This window comes from Urtica dioica, chromosome 1, assembly GCF_054948205.1.
Source record: "Urtica dioica subsp. dioica isolate 48M chromosome 1, U.dioica_male_clone48M_v1_H2, whole genome shotgun sequence".
Lineage (NCBI taxonomy): Eukaryota > Viridiplantae > Streptophyta > Magnoliopsida > Rosales > Urticaceae > Urtica > Urtica dioica.
This window is the reverse complement of record NC_142756.1, coordinates 14,670,144-14,680,275: the sequence shown is the minus strand read 5'-3', so window position 1 is coordinate 14,680,275 and position 10,132 is coordinate 14,670,144.

The following is a 10,132-nucleotide window of genomic DNA, read 5'->3' as shown; positions in this document are numbered from 1 at the left end:
AGTCAATTGCCTATTAGAAATTAAGTAAGTAGATTCTGTTTTAAATGAATATAACGTTTTGGTTATTAAAGTATATATCTTTTAATATTTTCTTTTAAAGAAATTTAGGTTGAGAAATTTCATTAATTGGGCTTAATAAGCCATTAAATATCAAGATTAGACCCTAATGTTTAAAAATATCTAAATATGGACTTTTGGACACATTTTGAACCAAAATACCCCTGATTCAAAAAACCCATATTTTTTTCTCATTTTCATCACAATTCTTTTCATTTTCGAATTGGTTACGCTAGGATTAGAATTTTCGGTGGTCGAGCTTTTTTTCTCATTTTCATATATATATATATATATATATATATTTAAGGAATTTGGGTATGTGTTCGGCTTCGATTTTGAGGGTTTCACATTGTATCTCATCGTACGGTATCGTATCGCATCGTACGACATCGTACAGCATCGTACGACATCGTACAGCATCGTACATTATAATGTGTATGAATTTTATCGTACATTATAATGTACGATATCGTACGATGCGATACGATACATTATAATGTACGATAAAATTCATACACATTATAATGTACGATGCTTTACGATGTCGTAAGATGCTGTACGATGTCGTACGATGCGATACGATGCCGTACGATGAGATACAATGTGAAACCCTCAAAATCGGGACGTTGCCCCAAACCCCACGAGCTTAGCGGTGAGCTCGACCACCGAAAATTCTAATCCTAGCGCAACCAATTCGAAAATGAAAAGAATTGTGATGAAAATGAATGAGAGAAAAATATGGGTTTTTTTAATTAGGGATATTTTGGTCCAAAATGTGTCCAAAAGTCCATATTTAGATATTTTTAAACATTAGGGTCTAATCTTGATATTTAATGGCTTATTAAGCCCAATTAATGAAATTTCTCTTTAGGTTTGCTAATGTAATTTATTACTGCCAAATTATTTGACATTCGCTAGTTATTTTATTTTGATATCTATACATTATGTTCAATTTGTTAGTCACCAAAGTGACCGAATTAGAAAAGTATTAGAGTTCAAATTAAAATATATTCATTTACTCATGTTTATGTGATGCTTATTAATGAAATGACATTATGGTATTTTTTTTTTTTTTTATCATGAGTACAATGAAGATCATGGTTATAAAATATTTTGGATCGCCCAAAGGTTGATTATTCGTTTTGTAATTCGTGAACATTATGGTGGTAAATTGATATGCTTGGTTAGGTATGTTTAGTATATCCAAAGATTGCAAATATGACTAATTCAAGTATGTCAATAAACTATTATGTGAAAAAATTTATTTTTTTAGCATCATTTATGTATACCTTATTGTATATATTGTTGTTCTGCCCAAAGGTGACTTCAATATGTACCTTATGTTTATTTTACGTGTTCTGAATATGTATTATAGATTAGGTTTATTACTCAAAGCATTAATGTGTGAGCATATATTATTTATTTTTGCAGCCTCTTTTCCTGTTTCTCTTCAGTCGCAAGCCACGTCTGTTATTAAGTTCAATGGTCTTAATTTCTCTGAATGGTCTGAACAAGTTCAGTTTCACCTCGGTGTTCTGGATCTTGATTCGGCACTCTTAAGTGAGAAACCTGCTGCTCTAACTGATGCTAGCAGCGCTGACCAAAGATCATTCCATAAAGCTTGTGAAAGATATAACAGACTAAGCCTAATGTTTATGCGAATGACTGTAGAAGACAACATCAAGTCCACATTTAAGAAAACTGAAAATGCTAAGGAATTTATGAAGTTTGTCGAAGAAAGCTCTCAGTCCGACTCGGCTGATAAGTCATGGGCTGGGGCACTAATGGGTAGGTTAACCACCATGAAGTTTGATGGTTCTCGTACCATGCATGAGCATGTTGTCGAAATGAAGAACATTGCAGCAAGACTGAAGATCATGGGAATGGAAGTGAATGAAAATTTCCTAGTAACGTTCATCCTCAATTCCTTACCTCCTGAGTATGGCACATTTCATGTGCATTACAACACTTTGAAGGATAAATGGAATGTGCATGAATTACAAAGTATGCTCATTCAAGAGGAAGCGAGGCTTAAGAAATCGGGAAATCATTCAACCAATCTCGTTGGTCATAAAGGAGCTAGAAAGAAACCATGGAAGACTGGAAAGGGCAAGCAATGACTATCAAAGCTTAATGAGTCATCTATCCAAATCCACAAGAAGGAACTAAGCAAAGATGCGTGCTGGTTCTGTAAAAAGACTGGACACTGGCAGAAAGATTGCCCAAAACGTAAGGCATGGTTCGAAAGAAAGGGTAAACCTAGTGCTTTTGTATGTTTCGAATCAAATTTTGCTGAAGTTCCTTATAATACTTGGTGGCTTGATTATGGTTGTACCATTCATGTTTCAAATATGATGCAGGGATTTCTTACGACCCAAACCATAAGCTAAAATGAAAAATTCATCCTCATGGGAAACAGAGCCAAAGTCCAAGTTGAAGCCATTGGAACCTATCGTTTAGTCCAAGACACTAGGCATCATTTAGACATTTTTCAAACCTTTTATGTTCCTTCTGTTTCTCGCAATTTGGTTTCCATATCTAAACTCGATAAAGCTGAGTATTCTTTTAATTTTGGGAATGGATGTTTCAGTTTATTCAAACAAAATCTTTTCTTGGGTTCTGGTATTCTTTGTGATGGTTTGTACAAACTAAAGCTTGATACCCTTTTTGCTTAAACTCTTTTAACCGTGCATTATAATGTTGGTACTAAACGTGGTTTATCTAATGAATCGTCTGCTTACTTGTGGCATAAACGTTTGGGTCATATATCCAAAGAAAGAATCGAAAGGTTGGTAAAGAATGATATCCTACCTAATTTGGATTTTACCGATCTTGGAGTTTGTGTTGAGTGCATTAAGGGAAAGCACACAAAACAGACACTTAAGAAATCAGCCACAAGAAGCTCACATCTCCTTGAAATTATACATACCGATATATGTGGGTCATTTGACGTTCCATCACTTGGTGGAGAAAGGTATTTCATCACTTTTATCGACGAATTTTCACGTTATGGATATGTCTATTTGTTGCATGAAAAATCTCAATCGGTAGATACCCTAGAGGTGTTTGTCAATGAAGTTGAAAGACAATTAGATAGAAAGGTGAAAATTGTCAGGTCTGACAGAGGTGGTGAATACTATGAAAGATATGATGAAAGTGGACAGTACCCTGGTCCATTTGCTAAGTTCCTAGAAAGCCGTGGCATCTGTGCTCAATACACTATGCCAGGAACACCACAACAAAATGGTGTAGCAGAAAGGCGTAATCGTACTTTAATGGATATGATTAGGAGTATGTTAAGCAATTCTTCTTTACCCAAATCTTTGTGGATGCATGCTTTAAAGACCGCTGTATATTTATTGAACAGGGTTCCCAGTAAGGCAGTTCCTAAGACACCTTTTGAACTGTGGACGGGAAGAAAACCTAGTTTAAGGCACCTGCATGTTTTTGGTTGCCCAGCGGAAGTAAGAATTTATAATCCACATGAAAGGAAACTGGACTCAAGAACAATCGGTGGTTTCTTCATTGGTTATCCAGAAAAATCTAAAGGGTATCGATTCTATTGTCCTAACCATAGTACGAGAATTGTTGAAACTGGTAATGCTAGGTTCATCGAAAATGGTGAAGTCAGTGGGAGTTTGGAACCACATAATGTGGAAATCCAAGAAGTTAGAGTGCAAGTACCTTTGCCTCTACCTTTTACACAATTTCTTGTTCCTGTTCATGTTGACCATGATAATGATTTGCAATAACAACAAATTAACGACCAAGCACCATTGAATGATATCGTACCAAATGAACCTATCATAGATGAACCACAAGAAGTCGCATTAAGAAGATCTGTAAGAGAACGAAGATCCGCTATTTCGAATGATTATGTGGTTTATCTACAAGAGTCGGAATACGACTTAGGAATTGATAATGATCCAGTTTCGTTTTCACAAGCCATAGAAAGTGAGAATTCTATTAAGTGGTTAGACGCCATGAAAGAAGAGCTAAAATCAATGGATCACAACGATGTTTGGGACCTTGTTGAATTGCCTGAAGGTTGTAAAAGAGTCGGGTGCAAGTGGGTCTTCAAGACCAAACTCGACTCAAATGGCAATATCGAAAGACACAAGGCTCGACTCGTCGCCAAAGGTTTTACTCAGAAAGATGGTGTTGATTACAAAGAGACCTTTTCACCTGTCTCTAAAAAGGACTCTCTGAGGATTGTTATGGCTATGGTAGCTCATTATGATTTGGAGCTCCATCAAATGGATGTGAAAACTGCCTTTCTGAATGGGAATTTAGATGAAGAAGTGTTCATGGATCAGCCTGAAGGTTTTGAGGTTGACGAAAAGGAACATATGGTATGTAAATTGAAGAAGTCAATATACGGACTTAAACAAGCTTCCCGACAATGGTATCTCAAGTTCAACGATACTGTCATATCTTTTGGATTTAAAGAAAACATCGTTGACCAATGTATATATCTGAAGATCAGTGGCAGTAAGTTTATAATTTTGGTTTTGTATGTTGACGACATCTTGCTTGCAACTAATGATCTTGGTTTATTACGTCAAACCAAGGAGTTTCTCTCTAAGAACTTTGAAATGAAAGATATGGGTGAGGCATCCTATGTGATCGGAATAGAGATATCTCGTGATAAATCACAAGGATGGTTGGGATTGTCTCAGAAAGCATACATTAATAAAGTTCTTGAGAGATTCAAAATGGACAAATGCTCTGCAGGCGTTGTTCCAATTCAGAATGGAGATAAATTTAGTCTCAATCAATGTCCAAAAAATGAATTGGAATGCAAACAAATGGAACAAATTCCTTATGCATCTATTGTTGGAAGCTTGATGTATGCACAGACTTGTACCAGGCCAGACATCAGTTTTGCTGTCGGAATGCTGGGCAGGTATCAAAGTAATCCAGGAATAGATCATTGGAAAGCTGCAAAGAAAGTGCTGAGGTATCTTCAAGGAACGAAGGATCGTATGCTTACTTATAAAAGATCTGATCACCTCGAAGTGATAGGATATTTAGATTCAGATTATGCCGGATGGGTGGATTCCAGAAAGTCCACTTTTGGCTATATGTTCCTTTTAGCCGAAGGAGCGATTTCATGGAAGAGTGCGAAGCAGACTGTCATTGCTGCATCCACTATGGAAGCTGAGTTCGTAGCATGCTTTGAGGCTACGGTTCATGGGTTATGGCTGTGGAACTTTATTTCGGGGATTGGAATTGTCGACACTATCGCTAAGCCGCTGAAAATTTACTGTGATAATTCCGCGGCAGTCTTCTTTTCTAAGAACGACAAGTATTCGAAGGGTGCTAAGCATATGGAGATAAAATACTTTGCCGTTAAAGAAGAAGTTCAGAAACAAAGGGTGTCAATCGAACACATTAGCACAAAGCTTATGGTAGCAGATCCATTAACGAATGGATTGTCTCTAAAGGCATTTACTGAACATGTCGAAAGAATGGAGATCCTTTGATGTCATCGTTGATGTTATTTTTTTTATCTTTTATGTTTTATGTGATTGACACTTTGAGCTCGTTTATTTTGTTTCTGATATGAAGTAATGAATCTTGTTTTCTATTATGATTAGTATATACATGAATGCATTCTATGATCAAGATTCGGACCATTATGATTACCTTATTACGTGTCATGTTAGGTGTGAAGCTAGTATTGTGATACATGGAAGGGACTATGTCGATAAATTGACGTACAACCGCTATGATCTTTATTAGTCTTCATACTTAATAGAGACTTTATGATATAACCAATATTATGACGAATTTATCTTATACTATGCGCACTTATGTCTTATTATTAAACTATATGGTATGACACATGGGCCAAAGTGGGAGAATGTTAACCCACGTTATTCCTAGGCCCATTACATGGGTTGTACGTGGATATTGGCCCACGTGCAATATCAGTTTAATATATTAGATAAATTATATTGGTCAATTAATTAAAAGGTAAATTCCTATTATACTTTGATGGTGGGTCTATATAAAGAGAAACCCTAGGGATTGGTCCTCTCTCAACCTATTACGTAGTTTTCCTCTACCATCCAAAGAAATCTCTCAAGTCTAAAGGTCAAGAGAGAGAAACCAATTCCGGTGATCATCCGCTGCCGTCACCGTCACTCTCGTCATGGATCGAGGTAGGTTTTTCTCAATCCCTAATGTTCTGTGAAGATCATCTAATTCTAAGATCTTGGCTAATTAGGATCGTTTCAATTATGCTTACACTCTTGATCTGAATACTTACTACACCAAACTCAAGATCTGTGGGACGAACTCAAGAACTATCAGTCGGCCCCTGTTTGTTCGTGTGGTGGTATGAAGGCTTGGATGAATACCAAGATCAAGAATCGGTGATGCAATTTCTGATGGGGTTGAACGAATCTTTTGCGGGCATTCATGGATAGATATTGATGATGGAGTCATTGCCATCCGTCGCCAAGGTCTTCCTCTGGGATTCAAGTTCAAGTCGAAATCGTACTCATAACAGCCAAGGTTCCCAATGTCTTCCAATTTGGTGAGCTCCCTTCAATCCACTGGCTCACAATCGGGCATTTTGGTGCCACCAACCACAAACCCACAAGAATCCTTATCCACTGATCAAGTCCAATATGATGACGCCCAACACTTTATATACTCTGTAATGCTTCATTTTAATTCAATAATGAGAAAATATCTTCATTCTCTTCTTCACTGTAAAACTTGATTAGATCGAAAAGGTGATCGATCATTGAAGAGCTTTAAGCAAGTCCTCGAGATGGGACAATACCTCGAAGCTCTTTATGGTTGCGCTGTCTTTGCCTCCTTCATGACTGATTTTGTGTTGCCAATTTATGCTATTTTCCATGGCAACATGAGGAGATTTTATACAGTCGTATATATATGTTTATTTTCATAAAAATTTACCAGACATATTAGAACACTTCCATAAGGAATTGGCAAGCTGTGTACCCAATAATTTGTATGAATTGAACAAGTATATAGAGCATTAATATAGTATTAGTGATATGACTATGAAATAGAGATTGTGAACCCTTTTTCGAATCATTTCTTCGTAATAATATCGGTGACGTATAGTGCAAGGCAGTGTCGGCATGCCTATTCTTGCAAGGGTGATGTAGCTAAATAATCAATTTAAAATTATGAATTTGCAAAATAGCCAAAATTTGTTTTAATATAGTGAAATAGTCAAAATGTGCAGTAACTTGATTTCAAAATATTTTTTGACGCAAAGTTTAATTTTTTTGAAAGTGATAAATTATTTATAATAATCGTCAAAAATTTTAATCTTGGCTGTCAAAAAAAATTTGAAAACGTGAATTTGGTTATTTTGTTAAAAAATTGAAATTTTAATTATTTTTCTAATCAATAAGTTTCAAATAACTATTTTGTACAATTTTTCCTATCCATGGCCTAGTTTTAGATTAATGCAATGGGCCAACCTGAACCAGTAGTCTTATATGATAGAAAGAAATTCCATAACTATGTCGTTTTTATATACTAATTCCCTGGATGCCTTGAATTTTATGATATCCATAAATACCTCATTTTCTTTTATTTTTAAATACTTTTTCCTTTATTTTTAATGAAATTGTAAACTACTAATAATAATTCAAATGAAACTGCAACCAATAAAAAAAGTAAGTCAACTAAAATAGTAAACATCAAGATATAAAACGAAATATTCTTAGAATATAAATGAAAAATGAAGTATTCTCGAAAAAAAAATAGAATAAGGTGGCTCGAGTAATTTTCACTATGAAAATTATAGTGTTTTGAAAACATATGATTCAAAACAATAAGTGTTTTTATTCCATTCAAAAATAGTTTTTTTTTTTCCAAACAATGAATAATCATTGTCATTATAAATGAGACTATAAATAGTAAACAAAGTTAAATAGAATTCAAACATTAAGAATATTTTTTAAAATAGAATGTAAAACATAAAAAATAAAAAAAATAAAAAAATAAAAAAAAAAAAAAAAAATTATTGGTCATAACTAAAAAAAGCTCTATTTTCACGACTAAAAATTTAGACACGCTATTATATAAAATATGGCGGGATAAAATATAGAAAATTACACAAAATAGTCAATTGAAACCAATTAATTAATAACGCTAATTTATTAATAATGTTAGCTAAAGCAGCCATTTTGGTTATTTCATAGGTTTATTAGTTTTAATTGACTATTTAATTATTTTACTATAACACCCTAAAATACAGCCATAATTCATTACGCAACCCACTAAATAACAGTAGCGATAATCAACCAAGTCATAGCGACGTTCTAGTTTGTCCACAATTCTTATTGTTGTCCATATTTGATTGCAGAATTTAAGTTCAGAATCCAACTATGGTCGTTGAGACATCCTATCATGAATTTACAATTGTTTTATGAGTCAAAACGTTTATATTCTACGCTTTTTGGCCCTAATTAATATATTAATATAATGACTGATTACCAAAATCAAAGGCAATTTTCTAAGAACCGACAATTTGAACAAAGAAAAAACGAACGTAGTTAGGAATTGATTAAAATATAGAAAACTATAACTAAACTCAATTATATGTTATACATTATATATTGGATGGCAAGCTCTCATATTCCAAACTTTGATTAATGATAAGTGCATTATTTTACATTAAAAAAAATTGTTATCATTTATCACTATATTATTCGTTGTAATCAGTTAGTAATAAAAGATCTTATATTTTGAGTTAATTAAGTGATTTTGGGCTATTCTAAACTTAAAAGCCGATTTTTGGGAAAGAAAAAAAAGACCAACCGCATAGAAGGAGTGAAATAGCAGTCGTACTGCGGTACGGGAGCAAAAATTAGCTCAATTGAATGAGTGTACTGGAAGAGTGAACTTCTATAAGTGAGAAACATTGGAAAATACCACCATTACCACGCTTGAACTCAACCTTGTGGGTAAATGGAATAGCGATTCTGCTCGTTAAGAGTAGTATTACTCGTAGTGAGACTCTCAAATCTGAGATGAGTACCAATGAAGCACAGCTCGGAAAGGCGAAAGAAAGCATGACGCAAGATGAGGAACAAGACACACACATGAATGAACACAGGGGCAGCTGAAGAGGATGAACAATTGGATCTCGTGCCGGATTTTGAAGCGATTGAGCGAATGGCAAAAATGTTTACGGTGGGGAAACTCGTAGGCAAGAAGCAAATTCCAAAAGGAGCTCTTGTCAGTGCATTGACAAACATTTGGAGAGCATCAGGATGGAAGATTCAGAGGTTGAGGGGCGACAGCTACTCTTTCACGTTCCCGATGGCAATAAAGTGTGCGGAGATAATCCACGGCAGACCAACGAATGTCAATGAACTGCATCTGAACATCAAGAATGGATGGCAGATGGGAGCTAGGAAAACGTGGATATGACCAAGTCTGAGTTCTGGGCTCATATCTGCGGTTAACCTCTCCCTTTCCACTCGACGGTGAATTTGAACTAGATAGTCTGCGAGATTGGGAAAGCAATATTCATAAGCCGTTCCGTAAAGATGAACCGAACAACCTGAAGTCCATAAGGCTAAGAGTAGAGATCAACATCTCTAAACCTCTTTTTGAGGGTTTCTCTCATAAATGACCTAGAAAGAGGAAGCCTAGGTTCAAATGAAGTATGAGAAACTACCTATGTTTTGTTTCTCTTGTGGATTGGTTGGGCACGAGAGGAAAGGTTGCAAAGAAAAACAGATAGTGCCACTTTATGGTCCTTGAACTAGGGTGGATGGAAAGGACGAGGACTGCTTTTCGGCAGCAAGGGACTCGTGTCTCACCAGTATCCAGTGAATGAGCAAACGGCTGAAGAAGATGAATCCGACCATTCCATGCTCATCTTTGACACATAAATGATGAAGGAAAAGCTGCCTACACCCTTGTTTTTTCTCAGCTTGGTGTCGGGAAGACTCTTGCATAGAAGTGATGGCGAAGGCTTGGAGTACCCAGGTTCTGGGGGTGGCTAGTTTCAGACTCGTTAGATGGTGTTGGAAAACAAAGCGAGCGCTCAAAGTTTAGAATAAAGAGGTCC